Source organism: Diabrotica undecimpunctata, chromosome 1 (assembly GCF_040954645.1).
Source record: "Diabrotica undecimpunctata isolate CICGRU chromosome 1, icDiaUnde3, whole genome shotgun sequence".
Classification (NCBI taxonomy): domain Eukaryota; kingdom Metazoa; phylum Arthropoda; class Insecta; order Coleoptera; family Chrysomelidae; genus Diabrotica; species Diabrotica undecimpunctata.
Genome location: NC_092803.1, coordinates 136,909,767 through 136,932,862, shown reverse-complemented (window position 1 = coordinate 136,932,862; position 23,096 = coordinate 136,909,767). Strand labels below are relative to the sequence as shown.

Here is a 23,096-nt window from a genome sequence, read left to right as displayed (position 1 = left end):
ACAGCCTTCATCACTCCAACATATCTCAATTCCTGATCACCAACACAGATAACGCAAACTTCACCAATACTGTCTCACCGGGTTTCCAAGAAAACAGCGTCTTTAAAATAATATCAAACATCTGAGAAATGAGAACTACCGCTTAAAGCTTCAAGTTTGTGAACTAGAAGATCAACTGGTAACAATCAAATATTTCACTTAAAGAATATAAGAAAACTACTTTCTGATTTTGGGTTGGGGAAGGGTTGGAGAATAACAATTCATGGCATGATGAAATTGTGGGATGTACTAAAAGCTTCTGGATTTCATTATCTTCTGTCTAGAAGATCGAATCAACATGCTTTGGAAAAATGAGACAACAGCACGGTAATTGTATCAACCCAGCTATCATTCAATTTCAAAGGGGCTTTAAGAAATTGTTATGTTTAAATTTGTTAAATTCTGGTACTGAAAACTGTGAAGGTGTTGCAGACGCCATATTATTAAATATTTCAGATTTTTATAAACGAAGTGAAGTATTTCTGGTAACACCAGCACATACTTGAAGAGCATCGAATGAACTTACTGTAATAGATACAGATTATAGATGATGAATCTCTCTATTGTTTTTTTAAAGCCTACTGGCTCCTTGAATATATATGGCAACTGCCAAACAATAATTTTTCATATCTTCTTTAGAAGTTAGTTTTCAAGCAAATTTTGAATAAATTATATTGCAAAATAATGTCGCTGACAATTTTGTACAGATGTTTAAAAAAATTTTGTATATATAAAAAATCAATTCGATATTAAGCAGATAGATTAGGTAAAGAAGAAAATATAAATATAACATACAAATATAACATTAATTAAAATTGGAAAGGACAAGAAAACGTTCATTAAATATTGAAAATATTTATTTTACATAATACATAAAATAAATAATTACATATAAAAATATTGTATACAAAATATTTTTATATATAATAACAAAAAAATTTTACATACACTTAAAAAATTTGGGGAAACATTAAAAAAGTATATTTTTGAAAAATGATAACTTTAGGTAGGTAGGTAGGTAGGTTTTTCTTACATGAACATGTATAATTTTATTCCATTAATTTTTAATACATTTATCTACAATTACAATCTACAATTTACAGTCTACAATCTACAATTATAACCTACAATTTATAAGCAATTTATCTCCATCCCTTGGTTCTTTATAGATCTGTGTAGCCTTATTCTGTACGTACCTATTGATCAGTTAATGTGGGACGCTAAAACAAAAAGAAATGTAAGTTGTGAATTTATAAAACAATACTTATTTTATGGTCAAAAATGATATTGTAAATATTGTATAAAAATAAAATTAACAAAACCATATCTAGTACATAAATAGTCATAATATTATCACTGCGTCTGCTATAATCTTAAAATGTTATGTATATAGTGTGTACAAATTTAACGAATATTTTTACAATTCTATACTTAATCAAAGTTTTCGGTAACATCACTTTAAAAATAAGTTTTTGACAGAGCTCTAAAAATTCTTCAAATACATAAGGTGTGGTAATTTATCATCTGTGGTAAGTTGTAAATGTTTAAAAATACATTTATAACTCACGACATTTTTTAGGTTTGTAAACAAGTCGATCAAGAGATCATATTGGAATCGAAAAAAATAAAATAACTCACAGACAGCCTAGGTTGCGATGTTTCGCATGCAATAAACAATTTAATCTCTGACAATTACACATAAACGGATATGAAAATAACATTAAACGTGAAATTACTATTGCAAGACGTGAATCACTTAATCCTCCACCATTAAAGCTGAATGAAACATCAAAGTCATGCATTATCTGTAATAACTCCATTAGAAATAAAATACTGTTACTGGAAGTGGATCCGACTTGCGTTAGTCTGAATGTGTTAACACAAACAGTTAATGCTAAATGTTTATTTTGTAATGCTACTAATAATGTTAAGCAAACTTCAAAGTATTGTAAGGTGAACACTTTTCTGAAAAGAAATATTTTCATACCTAACGACGTTAGAGTCTGTGTAGGACATTTAAATGAAAAGAGCCTAGCTTCCGATATTTTGTTACCTGGTCTACGTTTCATTAATCGAACTTATAAAATCAAATGTCCAGAATTAGTATCGTTTTTAGGCGAGCTTAGAATCTGCGATACTAGAGAAATAAAAGGTCTTAATATTGATAATTTAGGTAATGGAAATTTTCTATGTTTGGCTCCAGTAACAAAAGAACAATTCAAGGAACTATTTACTTATTGTGATCCTATTTTCGAAAACGGTGAACATAGATACATTAATGAAATATTTAAGTTGAGACAAGGTTTGAGTGACAGTTTTCTCATGTTTTTGTTTGGTTATAATAGCAGACAATATGTTTGTATAATAGTAGATCACGTTCGAAGATTACTTATTCAAAGGTTTGTTGTGCAAAAAATTGGGCCCCAAGCAATACCAAGGAAATCAGTTCATTCAGCAACATGTAACGGCTTACTTTAATATTTTATACATTCCGAATCCGAATGAACCAAAAAAATTGTATTGGTGTAACGAAAATCGGTTCAGGTGGTAAAAAAAAAGAAGACAAAGTGGTAAAAAGCTGATCGTTCACAAAAGCTTTACAAAGTCCTCATTGCTAAATTGGGAAGCTTCATTGGGGGGTGAGTAAGGATATAGATGATAGAAAAGTGGCAGATAATTCTTATTAGATAGATAATATGTAGATAAGCAAATGTAACAGTTTGACACAAAAAACAAACAGGTTACCAAAAGTTAGTACGTTAATTCTCCCAGCTGGAAATTCCTGTTGTATATAATAGTTTTACAGACCAGACAGACAGTGTTACCTTGGATTTAATATTAAACTGGAACGAGCATATTAATAATTGCATTACCAAATGTGAAAAAAGCCTTAATATCTTTAAGGCCGTTAATCGATACGATTGGGGAGCAGACACGAAAATAAACTTATTATTTTACAGAGCATATACCAGATCAATTTTGGACTATGGAAGCTTTTTCTATGGATCAGCGACAAAATCTCGTTTGATAAAATTGGATCGAATACAATACAAAGCTTTAAGGTTAGTCTTAGGAGCTCTCAAATCTACTCCCACACCAGCCCTTTTGGCAGAATGTAACGAGCCACCTTTACATTTAAGACGTCTATTTTTGGCAGAAAAATTTATTCTTAAAAACTCTCCAACTCTAGCTGTCGCTTTTCCCAATTTATTACAATATTCATTCAATGGAGAAGGGATTCCATTCTTTGATTCCAATTATGACATACTATATGAATATAAACCTGCTGTAGTAATTCCTTCATCCATTTCAATTGTTCACGAATATTTAGTAGTACAGAACAAGCTGGAAGACTGTAAGCATTCTTGTAAAATTTATACCGATGGCTCTAAATTCCCTGCTGTTGTTGGCTGTGCCATTTACATAGACAATATTTAAGATTATTTTCAGTACAAATTAAAATCATATTGCTCAATATTCACAGCTAAATTGGTAGCCATTGTCAAGGCGTTGGATTGGATAATTAATAGCACATTATATTTCGAACGATATATAATTTTTCTGACTCACAGTCCATCCTCCTCGCATTAAGACACTTCTCTAAACACATATATACCAACAGACTAATTGTAGATGCGCTTGAAAAGCTAAGGATCCTAACTTCTCTAAAAAGAATTGTTAACTATGTGTGGGCTAAAGGCCACTATAATATTCCAAGCAATGAAAAAGTAGACCATTTGGCTCAAGATGCTACTTTAGTGGGTATAGAATACAACGAGTTGCCTAAATGGGATTTAGTTTTAGCTAGGAAGAAACATGTTAGACTTAATTGGGAAATTGAGTGGCAATCCTTTACTAACAGTAGTAAAAATACATACTGCAGTGTATATCCAACTCTTCCATCTACTCCCACAAATGACAGAAACTCCATCTCTCGGAAAATTTATACTATTAATATAAGTACGTTATATGCCTTTTTGGACATGCTACAGTAAACGCCTACCTATATAAAATAAAACTTTCCGAAACTGATATATGTGAATGGATGGCAGTTATGACGACCTTAACCACTGGATGTTTCAATGTCGGTATAATGAAGAAGCCATAAAATTTTTATTTCAAGCCATCTCCCCAACCTAGACGACTTCTATTTGTAAAAACAGATAAAGCCAAAGAGATCATCAAAGATACGAACAAACAAGGGGTAATTGAACCATCAAACAGTCCATGGACATTACCAATAGTTTTAGTGAAGAAAAAAGATGGTTTAACATGTTTGTATATTGACTACCGCCAACTTAATACTGTAAGAAAAAAGATAGTTATCCTTTGCCAAGAATAGACGACACATTTTATACTCCCTTCGATTCTCGTTGGTTCTCCAGACTTGATCTAAAAAATGGATATTGGCAAGGAGACATTTGGAAAATTAATGAAGGTAGTTTTAAGAAGTCTAACATAAAAACATGTCTGGTTTATTTGGATAATGTAAATGTATTTGGAAGATCTTTCGATGAACAAGTAAAGAATCTGACAGAAATCTGACAGAAGTTAAAATAACAGCTGATCGTAAAAAAATTGCAGCAATTAAGGATTGGTCAGTACCAAAAGACAAAAACAAAATTAGAAGTTTCCTTGGTTTATGTACACATTACCGACGATTTGTCAAAGGATTTACCAATATCTCCAAGCCCTTAATAAAGTTGACACAAGAAGGCAAAGAATAAACATGGAGACATGGAATAGTCAAAAAGCTTTCGAACAACTACAAATGACTCTCATCAGTGCACCAATTTTAAGCTACCCGAGACAGTGAAAATTTGTTTAGATACCGATGCTAGCAACAGTTTAATAGGAGCTGTTCTTCCCCAAATCCAGGATGTCATCGCTTATTTTAGCAAAGTACCTATTGTCGAAACCCGAAAATCGTTAATGTGAGTAAAAATATAACATCAGCTATTTCGCCACAACAATATCCTATTTCCTATCTCCCCAATTCAAAAAAGTCTCGAATTCATTTTTTATAAGACCAGTTGATAAATCTGAACTGATTCAAACAATCAGTAGTATCAGACTATCCATAAAAAATTTATTAAATCTCCCAAATAATATGTTGGAAGTCCTGGTCTCACTAATTAACGATTCCTTTGAAAAAGGTATATTTCCAGAGTGCCTAAAGACAGCCATTATTATACCTCTTCATAAGGGTGGTGAAAAATCTAATGTCTGCAACTATAGACCTATTGCCTTACTATCGCTCCTATCCAAAATTATTGAAAGACTTACAAAAGTCCGACTATGTCCTTTCTAGTTGAACACAACATTTTATCACAAAGTCAGTTCGGCTTATTATCTAATAAATGTACCAGCGATGCTATGTTTTTTGTACTATATGAGGTCTATCAAGCACTAAACAATAATCTTTATACTGCCACTGTTTTTTGTGAATATGCCTAAGCTTTTGATTGTGTAAATCACGACATTTTGATAAAAAAACTAAATTTCTACGGAATTCGAGGTATTTCTTTGAATTAGTTCCAATCTTACTTGAGGAATAGGAAACAACTAGTTAGAATAAATGATACTGACTCTAGTCACAAAAGCATTGTATGTGGAGTACCAAAAGTTTCAGTACTGGGTCCTCTACTTCTCCTTATCTTTATCAATGACATCACTAACTTAAAAATCGATAGAAACATTTTTCTTTTTGCTGATGATACTAGTATTACCTGGAGAAACTCTAATATTGCAACTATTCATGCAATTATAACTTCTGATCTACTTAAAATAAAAACCTGGTCCGATGCTCTGCTTCTTAATAACAGCCAAATCAGTATCGTTCATTCTGTAAAATTTCTTGGTATTTTTATAGACAGCAACCTTAAATTGTCCCTTCATATCGATCTGTTAAAGTAAGAAACTAGCCTCAGCCTGCTATGCAATAAGATCTGTTTCGAAGGAAATCAATTTAGCATCTTCCAAAATAACATACTTTTCTTTGTTTGAATCTCATCTTCGATATGGCCTTCCTTTTTGGAGTTCTAGTACAGCTGCCCAATCTAATATTATTTTCAAGTTACAAAAAAAGAGCAGTACGGTATCTTTTTGGCCTCAGTAGAATAACACATTGCAGAAGCTACTTAAAAAATCACGGGATTTTAACTCTTCCCTCTCTATATATTCTAGAATCTGTTTGCTTAATTCGTAAACACCTACATGTTTTTCCAGCAAGACCTAATCATGACTACTCCACCAGAAATTCAAGCTTTGATGTGTATTTACCGATCCCCTCCACTGAGTTAGTAAAGAAATCTATATTATATTCGGCAAAAAAATTATACAACCATCTCCCTTTGCAACTTAAATCCAGAACTTCTTTCCTTATGGGTTGTATATTTTATTATGTTTTATTTTGTGATATTAACGATTTATGTAATTTTAGTAACTTTTAATTGTTATTATTATTTTTTTGACTTTTTGTCAGCTTTTTCCATAAAATTGTTCAATTTTCAGTGACAATAAAGCATATTTTTATTTTCCATTCTATAAAGAAACTATTGCTTCACCAGAAGAGAATTGCTAAGCGTAGTAAAGACATTAGTGCATGTAGTCCAAAAGGCAAGTCCTACTGTAGTCAATGGAATTGCTTGGTACTAAAAGATGATTTCCTGTACAGAACATTTGGGAACGATGATGGTACAGAATCTAAACCTCGGTTGATTGTACTTAAAAGTAAAATGTAAGAAGTACATATTTCGTCAATTGCATGACGGTGCATCAGGTGGAAACTTTGGTATTACGAAGACTGCAAAAGGTTCGAGAACGGCTATATTAAGTGAAGTATAAAGATTATGTAAGAAGTTGGTGCCGGAAATCTGAACTGTGCATAACCAGTAATAGTTACGTAACACACCGGTTAGCCCACTTGTTCCTGTCTCCCCTAAAGCTGACCAGACTTACCCAGGAATATCATCTGGTTAAACTGCTTCAACTTTATTTATTTTTAACAGTGATTGAACCACTTCTACGTTTGCTTTTTGATAAACATTGCTGTAACTATTTCCGTTAGCTTAACTGGTTTTCTGTCAAATTATTTATTTAATAAACTTTAAAAGTTCTTTTCCATCGCTTTTTAACAAATAATGGATCAAATGATCTCCACCAACAAAAAACAAAAGGAGAAAATTACTGTGTTTTATTATTCTCATTAAATAAGGTTTACCAACTACTTAGAAATGCCTTTTATCAGGACTTAGAAAAAGTCTTACGGAAAGCTAGTTTTTAAAATAGCTGACAAAAATAACCTTAAACATAATTTCAATGCTGAAAATAAAATCGGTGGAAAAAATGAGTCAAAGGATTTTTGTCAAGAAATCCTATAATTTCTCTATGAATTCCAGAAAATACGACAGATGCTCGTGCTCAGGTATTTAATAAGGAGACCATCAGAGCATATTTTACTGCCTCAGATGCAATTATGCAAAAACATAATTTTCAACCAGAAAATGTGTTTAACGTTAACGAATCAGGGTTAAATACTGTACAAAAGAGACCACAGAAAATTTTTGCCAAAAAAGCAAGTTGGTACTCTTAGCAGTGCTGAGCATGGTAGACATCGCACTGTAGTATGTGGCATCAATGCAATAGGAACTATTATACCACAAGTTTTTATTTTCTCAAGAAAGAGACACGAGTTATTTTTAAAATGGCTTGAGCACTTCGCACATTATACCAGACCGTAACTTGATAATCTAGTTCTGTTGCTGTTAGATGGCCATGGAAGTCATAAAAGTTTAAAGGTTTTGGAATTTATCAAAATGGTCGGGATTGTGTTATTTTGCTTTTCGGCTTATTGTACACATCATATACAACCATTAGATGTAAGGTTCTTTGGACCCTACAAACAAACATATTATGACCAAGAAATCCAGTTATGTCTTAAGCAAAATCCAGGCAGAATCGTGACCAATTTTCAAATGGCTGCTCTTTTTAAGAATGAGTTTTTAAGAGTGTTACACTGTCCAGTACTATAAACTCGTTTGCCAAAACTTGAGGCCTTCGAGGTCTGGATGTTTGCTCCATCATTAACCACAGAGAGAATTTTGGCTCAACAGGGACCTGCTAAGGTAAAGAAAAGTACAGAAGAAGAGCGCTTAGAAGCATCCATTATTCACTCCGAAAATACTAATGATGAAATCTCTTTAAAATCTGAAATTAAAATCCCAGAAGCTAATGTACCTGGACCTTTATTTGTACAAAAAATAAGGACCAGTATTCCGCTTCCAGTAGGCTCCTCTAAAACAGAAAGTAAACAAAAAAGCGAAAACGTGGGAAGACCGGTGTGCTCAATTCTACTCTAGACCTGATTGAGCTCAGACAGAAGGAAAAAAAACCAATTAAGGAAAGAAAAAAAATTACCCAGAGAAAAGTATTAGTGGAAAAAATAGCAGTGACGAAGAAGAAGAAGCGGAATTCTGGAATGATCTTAAAGATGACAATGACATGCTCTCAAAAAAAGTAAAACAGTTTATATGCGAACTGTGTTTATAAATAATATTATTTGCTTAATAACCTTTTAGTTAAGTTAGTAGAATATTACGCATTCAGTTTTTAATTTTTGTTGTTATTGTTCTAAATAAAACAAAAAATTAAATTCTTTTATTTTAAAATAAATGGTGTGCCATCATAGGAAACGTGTGTCACATAAATATGATGGCACACTTGCTAATTAAAAAAAAATTAAAAACGTGCAAAAAACGTTTAAAATCAGTATTATATTGTACAAATCTTATAATATGGCTGAAGTTGGAATCACTTGGCACTCCTAAAAGCGTCTAGAATTTTAAATAAACATATAAAATTAAGTTAAAATTAGGTATTATAGGCTATATTCCGCTATATTATTTGCTTACTAATGAATATTTTTATTAAAACGATTTAAAAAACTTACAGGACAGTCTGGGCTGTAGATCTTTTTGCACAGGCCATACACCAATTTTTCGCATGGTCCACAAGAAGTCCTACTGATAGGATGAGGAATGCTACCCCAAGTACCAGTTAAGATAACAATAATTAATGTTATAGCTAAAAACACCTTCGCGAACATGGTAGATGAGTAAGTTAGTTAGCAAGTAAAAACCTAAGAATATTGTGAATCTGTTATACGTTATTAAATATATATGTATTGTGATATTTTGTTTACATGGAACTATGTAGATAACCGAATAAGAGTTTATCAAATTTAATAATTTTTTCTATGGAAAGCTGATCATTATTCTGACACGTTTTTGCGAAGAAATGGTTTAATGTAGAAATAATTTGAAAACGGGTATAAATCTCGTTTTCGACTAGAAAAGAAATTAATTGTATGTAAAAAACTTGTTTGTTTTTTTTTATTATTTTTGGTGTTCCATTTCTCTCATGACTATATATATATATATATATATATATATATATATATATATATATATATATATATACTGACTTGATATATATATACTTGACATGTATATATGATATATATATACTTGATATATACTTGACTATATATATATATATATATATATATATATATATATATATATATATATATATATGTATATATATATATATATATATATATATATGTATATATATATATATATATATATATATATATATATATATATATATGTACAGTAAAACCTCGATATAACGGACTACTTTGGGGTGTCCGTTAAAGCCGAAAGTCCGTTATATAAAAATATGGTTAAAATAAATCAAAATACTTTTTTTTGAAAATATATATGTACACTGTAATTAGATATATATAAAAAATACAACGTACAAACAAAATTCTATTTAAGTAATTGTCTTCGGACATTCGTCGTGAGTGACGTTGCTGTGGATATCGACGCGCTTGCTGTTGGTAATCCCGTTTTGAACAAGTTTCGTTTGCACTTTCCATGTTTGCTGCTTTTCTATGATCAACTCCCTAAAAACAGTTTAACTATTGGATGCATAATCAATAAATGTTGTTAGATCATCGAGATGCGATCTTACCTCTGATAACTTCATTTTTAATAGTCTTGTTTTGTCGTCTTGTTTGCTACCTTTACTTCCGTCCTCATTTTTAAGGTTCATAACTTCATCTGCTATTTCACTTTCAGTCATGATGTTATACCCAGGGTCACCTTCATCTACTTCTAGCGATTGTAAAACATCTTCCTCAGCTACATGTTCTCCGGCATTATTATGTATTGTCCTACAGAAATTAGTAACTTTCAACCCTTCTAAATCTATGTCTGCATCTTGGCCATCAAACAAATTCTTCCAACCATTTGTTAATGTTTGCTCTTTCACCTCCTTCCATGCTGCAGCAAAATTAAAAATTGTTGATTTTAAATTGTAAGACCTTAAGTTTTGCAAGGTACGTTGCGCTCTTGTATCTTCTGCATTATCTCCATCGTGCAATACAACCGTTACTTCGTCTAAAAACTTTCTGCGATATATTCGTTTGGCTGCCAAAATTATTCCATGGGTTAAATAAGCGATGTTGCTCTGAATAGTATGTCCATATGATTTGCTAATTTAATTGCAGCAAATTTCAATTCGACTGCTCGGACCGGGATCCCACTAGAACGTTGTTACCCATACCATTTTAAGATTGCTTCTTCCAGTGAAGTTTCACGAGCCAATTTCATTCGTTTTCCAAGATTGCTATGCTCTCCTACATCACACAGGAATGCAAATTTATTTATTTTGTATTTTTTTTTTTTATGTCCGAAAGTTTGCTTTTTTATGCCATATTGATTACATATATGAGACGCATGTGTAATATTAACAGTATGTTTTTATTTTTTTACATTTGACCGGATTTTTTGTCTGTTATATCCGAAGTCCGTTAAATAGAGGTCCGTTATATCGAGGTTTTACTGTATATATATATATATATATATATATATATATATATATATATATATATATATATATATATATATATATATATATATATATATATATATATATATATATATATATATATATAGATCTAGCGGTTAATGTGAGCCCCGTACTAAAACGGTATTATACTAACTCCAGGAGAATATACACCGTGTATATTATTATCTGGGTAGCGCTTTATGTAGACTCCGACCAACACGTAGGATTAAATGGATTCCGTAATAGGTTAAAACACTTTTGGGATCCGTATATATTTTTTCGCGTACACAACTAAATTCCTCCGATGTTGCCAATAATTTGATTAGTCGTAGATTTTTAAATTTTATAGCAGGTACGTTTTGGAACTTAAAATTTATTTAAATATCAATCAATTTAGTCATCCCGAAATTTCACAAATACTTGGTTAATGTAGTTAAATATTTTATGGTGGTAATTTTTATTACTTGGTTTAATTATTTTTAAACTTAAGTTAGTGTCTGTTATAAGCTTGGAAAAGGCAAGTGTCCATTTTTATTTATTAGTATTTTTTTAATGCATTGGCACTGAAAAATTTATTATATAAATGTACGTTCCGATGTTTCGATTGCTACGTTTTATGATGTACAATATATGTTTCATAAAGTAGTAAAATTTAAATCATAATAATTTATAAATCAATCTTAAAATTATAATTTTTTACTGTCTAATTTCAATATTTCGATTTTTAAATGTAGGGAATTCAATATCTTACTATAATACCTTAGATACACAAATAATATACATGGATACACTTGTAACAGATACTAAAATAATAAGGAGGCATAACACCTAATTTCGCTTTTAACTATAAATGTATCTTATAACGTAACGTAGCAATCAGTAGTGAGTCATTACTCAGATAAAATATTTCGGTGACTTTATGGTAATTTGATTCTAGCCAACATATCTATTACAATTATTACATATATGTTCGGTCTTATTGTTTTAAATAATTTGTCGCTTTGTCGTTTTAATTTTTAACAATATAGTTATAGGAGCTTTCTTTATTTAGTGTGTGTTCTTATTCTATACGGATTTGTAGCGATATGATAATGAGGTTAAAAAAGTTTTCTTATTATTTTTTTTTTCAAATATTCGGAGTTCTTCCATATTTGTTTTAGTCATTGTCCATGATTCGCATCCATGTATTAAAATAGGTCTGAAGTGAATTATGCTCTGTATTTCTTTAGTGACATTATTATTAACCGTGATTATTGATCTAAGATATTTAAAGTGTTCCATACTTTCGAAATTATAGTTGTTGACTTTAATATTTTATCTAGATGTATTAAATTGTTTCTTCTGTTGATTCGCTTGTATTTGGTTTTTATTTTGTTGATTTTAAGTGAAACATTTTTCGTGCTCTCTTCACTTTGTTGAAGATGTCGTTTGCGGACGGGAGAGAGTTTCTTATAAGATCAATATCATTAGCAGATGCTAGGACTGCTTTGTACCTTGAGCCATTAATGGATTGCATTTTAAATAGACGTTATTTCTATTTTAGTAAGCTGTTCATTAATTTTTTGAATATTTGAATCGAGAATCTGTATTTTATTCAACTGTTTTATAACACAGAGTTTCTTGGCGCCTATCTTCATCTCCGTTTTTTTTTGTTTAGCGTATCATTCTTCTTCTTCCTATGCCGTCCCCATTAACGGAGGTTGGCGACCACATTTCTAAAAGTATCTCTGTCTTTTGAAACGTGGAATAATTCGTCTACAGTCATGTTTGTCCAGTCACGAATATTTCACAGCCATGACTTCCTCTTTCTACCTATTCCCTTTTTGCCATCGACTCTACCCTGCAAATAGTTAAGAAGCTTGAAGCTTCTTAACTATTTGCGCTTTTACCGTCCATATTTCTACTCCGTACAATAGTTGAGACCAGACGTAACATTCAACAAACCTCAGCCCACAGAACAATTATTGTTTGAATTTTAAGAACGCTGCCCTTGCCATTTCTATTCGTACCCTGATTTCTTAGTCTGAATCTAATTCTTTGTTAATGTAAGCTCCCAGATATTTATATTTTTACTCCCGTATCATTATTAAATAGATTTTGCTGAATGTCGATCTAGGGAATCCGCTGGTATGTACAAGATGTTTCCATAACCAACGTACGAAAATTTGTCTAACTGTAAAGTCATGACGATTTTACTAGGAAATATAGTGCTGTTTAATAATAATAAAGTTCAAGCAACAATTCCTATATGCACTAACTTGGTACTGATATCTCTGCTCCCCGATACCAGGTAGCAGTCCCGAAAACATTAAAACTGCTACACTCATGCTTCCAATTATCCAACGATTAGCTAGTCCAGGACTATACGCCTTATTATGGTACTGATATTGCTGACTGAAAATGTGACGAGAACGCTGACAAAACAATGTAAGTAAAACTTAGGTATTAATTAGATCAGGATTACTAGAAAAGCCATCAGAATTATTTTCCAACTTACAAAGGTCCGAATACTAACCAATACCGAACCGGAACTAATGCCAAGGTCTAACAGATATATAAACATAGCAACGTCATACAAGAGACTAAATCTCAACGGGAAAGTTACGCTGGCTATATCCAAAGGCTTTCGAATAACTGCATTGCCAAGGGAAACTGGGAGAATGCCCCAAGAGAAAAAATGCCCTTAGGTCGTCCACGAATCAACAGGTGAGGTAACATATGGTCAGATTTAGGAATAATGGGACTACCTACCGACCCATCATATTTATCAACACATGCCTTTACAACCAACTACTGCTATTCAACCTACAATCAATACTTATCTGTTGGGAACTATCAAATTCATTACATGTAGTCAAACGAACTAGGCTTAAAAAAGTTATCTTAGGAAAGGCACTTCAGAAATATTGACATCTATTTTTAAAACGTTATTTACGTGGCTAAGTTTTCAATAGGAATGAAGAGATAAAAAGCAGAAAAGCCAATAGAACCTTGTTGCGTTCTGACTATACTATGACGATGACCTTTACAATATAAACAATACTTGAGACAGTTCAGAATTATGTCTGTATTTTTTAATTTGCTAATTTCCGTAGATTCTAATTTCCATAGAATCTAAAGATATCTTAAGGCCTTTCTTTTAAATATACTTTTTTAGTAATGAAAATACGTAAATAGAACCTGGAATATACATGTAACCTTTAATATCTCTGATAAATCCATCTCCTGAACAATGGCGCCGATATATTTAGTTAAAATTCTGTGCACTTATTTTAACCGTTTATGTCTTTATCATTCATATATGAGTTGTGACCGATATTACAAACTCATTTACTTTTCACAAAGAGACTCCATATTAACTATAGTTATTACTATACAAATCTGATTAGAAATATCGTCGAAAAGTAACACTATGTAAAATTATTTTTAATGACAAGTTAATTAGCCATTTCTTATGGGGTTCAAAAGAGAAGCCTTTACGAAAATTTGAGTACAAACAAGACCACCGTAATCAGTTGTACCCTGGATAATGAATAATTAATTAATCGGCTAATCAGAATCACCCGTTCAATATGATTTTTGTCAAATCGGTCCTTTTTAGGATCAATTATTCTAATTATGTCTATAAATATTAAGGGCATATCTAGAGATAACGACACTTTACTTTACTTAACCTTATCAGACATATGCGCTTAGCACAAATGTGACGTATTTCTAGTGCAGAAAATACATAGAGGGCAAAAAATAGTGTATTTGGTATTAAGCTGATCGCTGAAAATCGATTTGCTCTACCGGCAAAGAAAAACTTAAAATGAGAGAGGACAAAACCAGTCAGCTGAAGGAACCTTTTAACGATGTTGAGCTTGGATCCACTATCTACGTATATAATAAAGAATAGTACGGCACTGACTGAAGATCTGAGCACAAAGCTTATTATAAAATTTGCACCAAAAATACAACAGTTACTGATATCCAAGGTCTGCAGACAAACAAAGCAAAGACAAAGTTGTTGCCTTGCTTAAACCTGGCAAAAACTCCAACGACCACAAAAGCTATCGGTCAATATATTTATTTTGTCAGCTTTACAAAATACTTCTTAAGAGGTAAAACAGAAGAAAAACTCAAATTAAAAGACAAAAGTTGCTATAGACAGGGAAGATCATGTACGTCATAAATACTAAATCTTGCCCAACACAGCAAAGATGGGTACAAAAGATCAGGTATGAGGAGTGGTATTTGTCAATCTAAGCAGCAGTTTGCAGCTTACGACACCTATAATAAGAGGGCATTTTTTCAAAATCTATATGATATCTCCTTAGGTAATAAACTTACTTGTTTTACTAGCGTATCCCTACACAACAGAAGATTTTTGGTATTTCTCAATGGTAAGAATAGCAGATGGAGAACGCAGAAGAACGGTCTTCTTTGGGGTAGCGTAATGGCACCTACACTGTATAACATGTACACAAACCATCAACCCATACCAGTAAATACTAGGACTTTTATTATGTATACGACACATCTATTATTGCACAACCAAAAACTTTTGTTGCTGAAGTGGAGAAAAATCTAAATCATGCCTTAAACACAATAAAAATAGACATTAAATCATTTTTAAGCCAAACCCCGGAATAACTCAGGTGTGCTACTTTAATGTCCACAACACAGACGTTTTCACAAATCTGAACATCCAATAGTGTCATGAAATCCTTATACTCTGGACTTGCTATAAATACCTTGAAGATAGCTTGTATTACACTTAGTCATTCACAGAACTTTGTTTAAAACTAAAAGGCACACTGAGAACCAGAAGTAATATTCTCCGCAAACTTGTCAGCTAAAAATGAGAATCACATCCTTCCACCCTTAAAACGTAAACGCTTGCATTCTATGCTTCTGCTGCCGAATATACCTTGCCAGTATGAATGACACCAACACATACTTAACACGTAGATTTAGCTATAAATTAGTCATCCAAATTCAGCGGATATTAAGACTCACATCCATACATAAGCTCTACAATATCGTAGCTACCAAGACACCTAATATCCGAAGATAAGTAGCTAAAGAACGAAAGAAACAAAATCTAGACTCGCAACATGTACTCCACGAATACAAGCCCATTTTATGACTAAAATCGAGAAAAAACTGGCCAGATCAACACATGTGCAAGATATACCAAAAAAAATAAGCTAATCCTCGCCATCTGAACCCTCGGGACGACTCTTGCCTGCAAACACTGGTTAACTTGTGTGAATGTGGGGTGGTAAAAGATTCTTCACACCTTCTTAGTTGACTTTGCCATTTAAATTGCTCTTTTCTGAAGGGACAATGTTTAATTATTTAAACTGAACATGTAAAGTACAGTCAGTAAGCTATTGCTTATAAAGATCATTGCAAATTTGACACTAACTCCACTTATATTGATTACCTATTACCCCTAAATTACCTTACCATTCAGAAGTATGTAATATTGGTAAAGTGATATTCTGGCTAGATAAATTAAGCATTCTTTCATTTTTTGCGGACTACTATCCATTTTTACACAAAAATATCTATTTTAGCACTTAAATATTTATTTTAAGATAACCTATCCAAAATTATATGTAGTATACAAACAAAACCAGAAATAAAATAATAAAGAAGCTACAAGATATCGTAAAACAATAGATGGATGAAATAAAACAAGTTCATATTAATCGGATTCTTAAATAAAACGTATAAAGACATACTAACGTTAACAAAATGCATTAGGAAATTTCCGCATATGAAAAAAACATCCAACTTGGTAACGAAATCCTTTTGTATCTATAAAGCTATTTTTAGAAAAGCACGTACCTACCAAAAACAGGTATTTGGTAGTATACATATCTATTACATACTGTAATGCGTATGAATGATAACAAAAATAAGGACTAAGGAGTCCGTATGAACCGTTTAGAATATACGCTGAAAATACTTATGGTTCCAATATACAGTGAAAAAGATCTGAACGACCCCTATAATATATACACGTGAACTAAGCGATATACATTTATGATACAGGGGTACTTATGGACTCTACAAAATTTTTAAAAATTATGAAACTATACATGTTAACGAATCGACACAGCCAATATTATGGAATGGTCAAGTGAGCTCCGTATATGGTGACCTCCATGTGTATAATCTACGTTTAGGGAGTTTGAACAAGGTATTGGCAATTATGAGTTTTTTATTGATACAGAAATATAGGCGAGTCCATATCGCCCCACAAAATTCTCCACTTCTTGGCCCAATTTAGCGTTTAATGGCTCCCATTATATTTATATAATGCCTTTTATTTAGCTTTAAGACATTGCCAATTTGTTCATAGAAGTTTTCTAGGTGCCTTCATCCTGGTTTGTACTGGGTGCATATACTTGGATTACATTTATTTTACGTTTTAAATTAGAGTTGAGACACAGCCTTAATACTCGATCAGAATAGGGAATAAAGTTACAAACAGCATTTTGAGAATTCTTATCAAATATAATGCCAACTTCCTGCCTGTAATTGGAGTTTTGCATTAAGTACATTTTTCTGATTCAGACCATTGTATATCACTTAGCCCCTGTATGTTATTCTTCATTCTGCACATTTCCGACACAATGTTATCTAGTTTGCCAGATTGGTATAAACTTTTTACGTTCCATGCTCCAATTTTCAAGACCATAGAGTTATTCTTATTTGCTTGACAGGGATTAATCTTGATGACGATCTAAATTTTGTCTAAATCTGATTTTCCTCCTCTGCCGGATCTTAAATTCCGAGCTCCATGATCATTAAGTACATTATCGACTAGTGGGTCCATGATGATTTTTACTAAGGATATCCATGCGGATCTTTAATGTAGTAGTCATCCCGTGGCTTTCCACATCTCAATGACGTTGACTAATTTAGCTCTTCCGCCTTCGGCGTTAATTTCTAAGCTCAAGGGCAATTAAGTGACTACCACGTGTCGGTGCTTCCGCACGTATATGTTGACCAACAAGTGGGGGATTACTTATACCAGTAATCGTTCGGTTAATTCTAAACTTGTAGTATCCAATAATAGACCGATCCAGGATCATTTTCTTTACGCCTTTTCTTGGTACTATGCCGCTGTCCGACATCAGAGTAGGATATAAGAAGGGAAACTTTGGTATTTAGATGGGAGAATAGGTCTAGGACATATTAATTTCTCCAAGGAACCAGGAGATTGGGAGACAATTATGGCTCACGTGGGCAGGGTCGCATCCATGAAGTAGTTCTATCTTCTACCGGTAACGTAAAAGAGTATCTACCCGCTACCCACTATAGTTGTTACTTTTTTATTCTATATTTTACGTTATAATATTGTATGTTTAGTAGATCGCCAAAATTTGAAACTTGCTTTTTTCGCGTTCTTAACTGAATGAATACTATTAGGTTTCGTGTAAGCTAACAGAGATTACCTACTGCTGGTACAAATGCTGGTTTATGGCGTTTATTCATCATGATTCAATTAAACATATTTCCTCAAATATTTATTTATTATTATATATATATATATACATATATATATATATATATATATATATATATATATATATATATATATATATATATATATATATATATATATATATATATATATATATATATAATGAACCAGAAGTATTTGCTGACAACGTAAGGAAGTAAACGTTAAATAGTGGGTTTGCAGCAATAAAAAATGAAATGTGTACTCTTCTAAATTTTTATTCCAAGCTTTCGGACATTGGTTATGTCCTTCATCAGGGAGCTACAAATGTGATTAATAAATTGTTGGCGTTGGTATAATTAATTAAAAATTGTTTCTACTTACAAACTTAACGAGGTTATATCAAAGAAGATGTATTATGTTGATAAAATTTATCATAGTCTCTCATCTATTTAATATATAAAAAAAAAACTATTTTTATGTTTAAAAATTTTAAAAAAATTACTGTAAATCCAAAAACACTTAATTATTCTAAATAAATACGTGACATTATTTTGACAAAATTCTTTCAAATGTCAATTGATAAATTATTGTTTGTGTTATTATTGTATTTATCTAGTAGTAACAAATAGGAGAACATTTCATTTAGATGGCCAATATCCGTTCTATGATTCATTGCATTATTATTTTGGCAAATGTAGGCCATTTCAAGAAAAAGTCTTTTGGTGATGTTACTTTCCTGTTCTACTACTTTGATGTTATTATAATCTATCTGATGCCCATTTTTAAATGCATGTTCACCTAATGCAGTTTTTTCAGGATGCAGTCTATTATCTGACTTGTGGGATGTAATGCGATCTTTAAGGCATCTTGATGTTTGACCATAGTATACTTGTTCACATGATCCGCACGGTATACAGTAAACAACATCTGTTAAAGACAAGAGTGCGGATTGGTCTTTAAGTTTAGAAAAAACTTTGTTAACTGTTAGTACCGTTTTATGTGCAATTTTGATATTATTAATTGATGAAAAAATTCTACTTAGTTTCTGTCCAATGTCCTTAATGTATGGAAGAGATACATATCTAATTGTATTTTGTTGTGGTAAAGGATCTACAGGTCCAATTCTATCTTGTGATACAGACAGATTTTCTTCGTTTCTTAAATGACTAGTTAAATTTTGTGGAGTGTTAAACAAAATTTTCTTTAGTAGTATACTTGGGTATGAGTTTTCAATGAATAGGTTATAAAGGATTTTTAGATTTTTTGTATGGAAAGCGGTATCGCTGATTTTAAGGACACGATTTTTCATTTCTTTAACTAAATTAAGTTTCATCGAATATTTATGGTATGACCAATAATTTAGATATCTGCCTGAACTGAGAGGTTTTCTATACCAATCAACCAGTAAATGGGTACCTTTTCGTATTAACTTGGCATCTAAAAAAGGTACTGAACCTGTAGTATCTTCACATTCTAATGTGAATTGAATGTAGGGGTTGTAACTATTGAAATACCAAAGTATATCATTTATCCCTGTGCTTGGTAATGCTAATATTATGTCATCAACATATTTTTTTATAAAATGTAATTTATAAGGTAGGACAAGGATGATGGTGTCTAGTATGTGGTCCATTACATAACAGGAAATTATTGGTGATATAGGGTTCCCCATAGGTGTACCAAAAGTTTGTTTGTAAAATTTGTTGTTAAATGAAAAATAATTGTTTTCGAACAGAAAAGTTAACAGTTTGAAAAATGTGTCCCTATCAATGTTACAATGTTGAGCAATAATCTCCCATTTATTACTAATGGCAAGTGTACATATATCTAGATAAACATTGCTAAATAAGGATACTACATCTAGGCTTGCAATCACGTAGCCTTCTGGCAATTGTATGTTATTAAATAATTGATTAACTTGAAATGAGTCTTTAATATAGTATTCATTATTACAATTTTATGCATTCGTTAAAATATCTGTTAAGTAGTTAGCAATGTTTTCTGTAGGTGTGCCAATAGAGGCTAAAATGGGTCTAACAGATAATGGGGTTTTATGTACCTTTGGTAGACAATAAAACTTTCCAGATATACCTTTATTGTCTACCAAAGGTACATAAAACCCCATTATCTGTTAGACCCATTTTAGCCTCTATTGGCACACCTACAGAAAACATTGCTAACTACTTAACAGATATTTTAACGAATGCATATAATTGTAATAATGAATACTATATTAAAGACTCATTTCAAGTTAATCAATTATTTAATAACATACAATTGCCAGAAGGCTACGTGATTGCAAGCCTAGATAGTATCCTTATTTAGCAATGTTTATCTAGATATATGTACACTTGCCATTAGTAATAAATGGGAGATTATTGCTCAACATTGTAACATTGATAGGGACACATTTTTCAAACTGTTAACTTTTCTGTTCGAAAACAATTATTTTTCATTTAACAACAAATTTTACAAACAAACTTTTGGTACACCTATGGGGAACCCTATATCACCAATAATTTCCTGTTATGTAATGGACCACATACTAGACACCATCATCCTTGTCCTACCTTATAAATTACATTTTATAAAAAAATATGTTGATGACATAATATTAGCATTACCAAGCACAGGGATAAATGATATACTTTGGTATTTCAATAGTTACAACCCCTACATTCAATTCACATTAGAATGTGAAGATACTACAGGTTCAGTACCTTTTTTAGATGCCAAGTTAATACGAAAAGGTACCCATTTACTGGTTGATTGGTATAGAAAACCTCTCAGTTCAGGCAGATATCTAAATTATTGGTCATACCATAAATATTCGATGAAACTTAATTTAGTTAAAGAAATGAAAAATCGTGTCCTTAAAATCAGCGATACCGCTTTCCATACAAAAAATCTAAAAATCCTTTATAACCTATTCATTGAAAACTCATACCCAAGTATACTACTAAAGAAAATTTTGTTTAACACTCCACAAAATTTAACTAGTCATTTAAGAAACGAAGAAAATCTGTCTGTATCACAAGATAGAATTGGACCTGTAGATCCTTTACCACAACAAAATACAATTAGATATGTATCTCTTCCATACATTAAGGACATTGGACAGAAACTAAGTAGAATTTTTTCATCAATTAATAATATCAAAATTGCACATAAAACGGTACTAACAGTTAACAAAGTTTTTTCTAAACTTAAAGACCAATCCGCACTCTTGTCTTTAACAGATGTTGTTTACTGTATACCGTGCGGATCATGTGAACAAGTATACTATGGTCAAACATCAAGATGCCTTAAAGATCGCATTACATCCCACAAGTCAGATAATAGACTGCATCCTGAAAAAACTGCATTAGGTGAACATGCATTTAAAAATGGGCATCAGATAGATTATAATAACATCAAAGTAGTAGAACAGGAAAGTAACATCACCAAAAGACTTTTTCTTGAAATGGCCTACATTTGCCAAAATAATAATGCAATGAATCATAGAACGGATATTGGCCATCTAAATGAAATGTTCTCCTATTTGTTACTACTAGATAAATACAATAATAACACAAACAATAATTTATCAATTGACATTTGAAAGAATTTTGTCAAAATAATGTCACGTATTTATTTAGAATAATTAAGTGTTTTTGGATTTACAGTAATTTTTTTAAAATTTTTAAACATAAAAATAGTTTTTTTTTTATATATTAAATAGATGAGAGACTATGATAAATTTTATCAACATAATACATCTTCTTTGATATAACCTCGTTAAGTTTGTAAGTAGAAACAATTTTTAATTAATTATACCAACGCCAACAATTTATTAATCACATTTGTAGCTCCCTGATGAAGGACATAACCAATGTCCGAAAGCTTGGAATAAAAATTTAGAAGAGTACACATTTCATTTTTTATTGCTGCAAACCCACTATTTAACGTTTACTTCCTTACGTTGTCAGCAAATACTTCTGGTTCATTATATATATATATATATATATATATATATATATATATATATATATATATATATATATATGTATATATATATATATAATAATAAATAAATATTTGAGGAAATATGTTTAATTGAATCATGATGAATAAACGCCATAAACCAGCATTTGTACCAGCAGTAGGTAATCTCTGTTAGCTTACACGAAACCTAATAGTATTCATTCAGTTAAGAACGCGAAAAAAGCAAGTTTCAAATTTTGGCGATCTACTAAACATACAATATTATAACGTAAAATATAGAATAAAAAAGTAACAACTATAGTGGGTAGCGGGTAGATACTCTTTTACGTTACCGGTAGAAGATAGAACTACTTCATGGATGCGACCCTGCCCACGTGAGCCATAATTGTCTCCCAATCTCCTGGTTCCTTGGAGAAATTAATATGTCCTAGACCTATTCTCCCATCTAAATACCAAAGTTTCCCTTCTTATATCCTACTCTGATGTCGGACAGCGGCATAGTACCAAGAAAAGGCGTAAAGAAAATGATCCTGGATCGGTCTATTATTGGATACTACAAGTTTAGAATTAACCGAACGATTACTGGTATAAGTAATCCCCCACTTGTTGGTCAACATATACGTGCGGAAGCACCGACACGTGGTAGTCACTTAATTGCCCTTGAGCTTAGAAATTAACGCCGAAGGCG

The 23,096-nt window shown here is 31.7% G+C and overlaps 1 long non-coding RNA gene across 1 annotated transcript; it reads right to left on the bottom strand.

The window, feature by feature from the left end:
* Positions 1-878: 878 nt before the first annotated feature.
* LOC140440322 (uncharacterized) lies at positions 879-9,437 on the bottom strand. Its single transcript, XR_011950813.1, has 2 exons — positions 8,990-9,437; positions 879-1,259 (listed from the first exon to the last, which is right to left on the bottom strand). It is a non-coding gene; the product is annotated as an uncharacterized lncRNA (long non-coding RNA).
* Between the last annotated feature and the right edge of the window lie 13,659 nt (positions 9,438-23,096).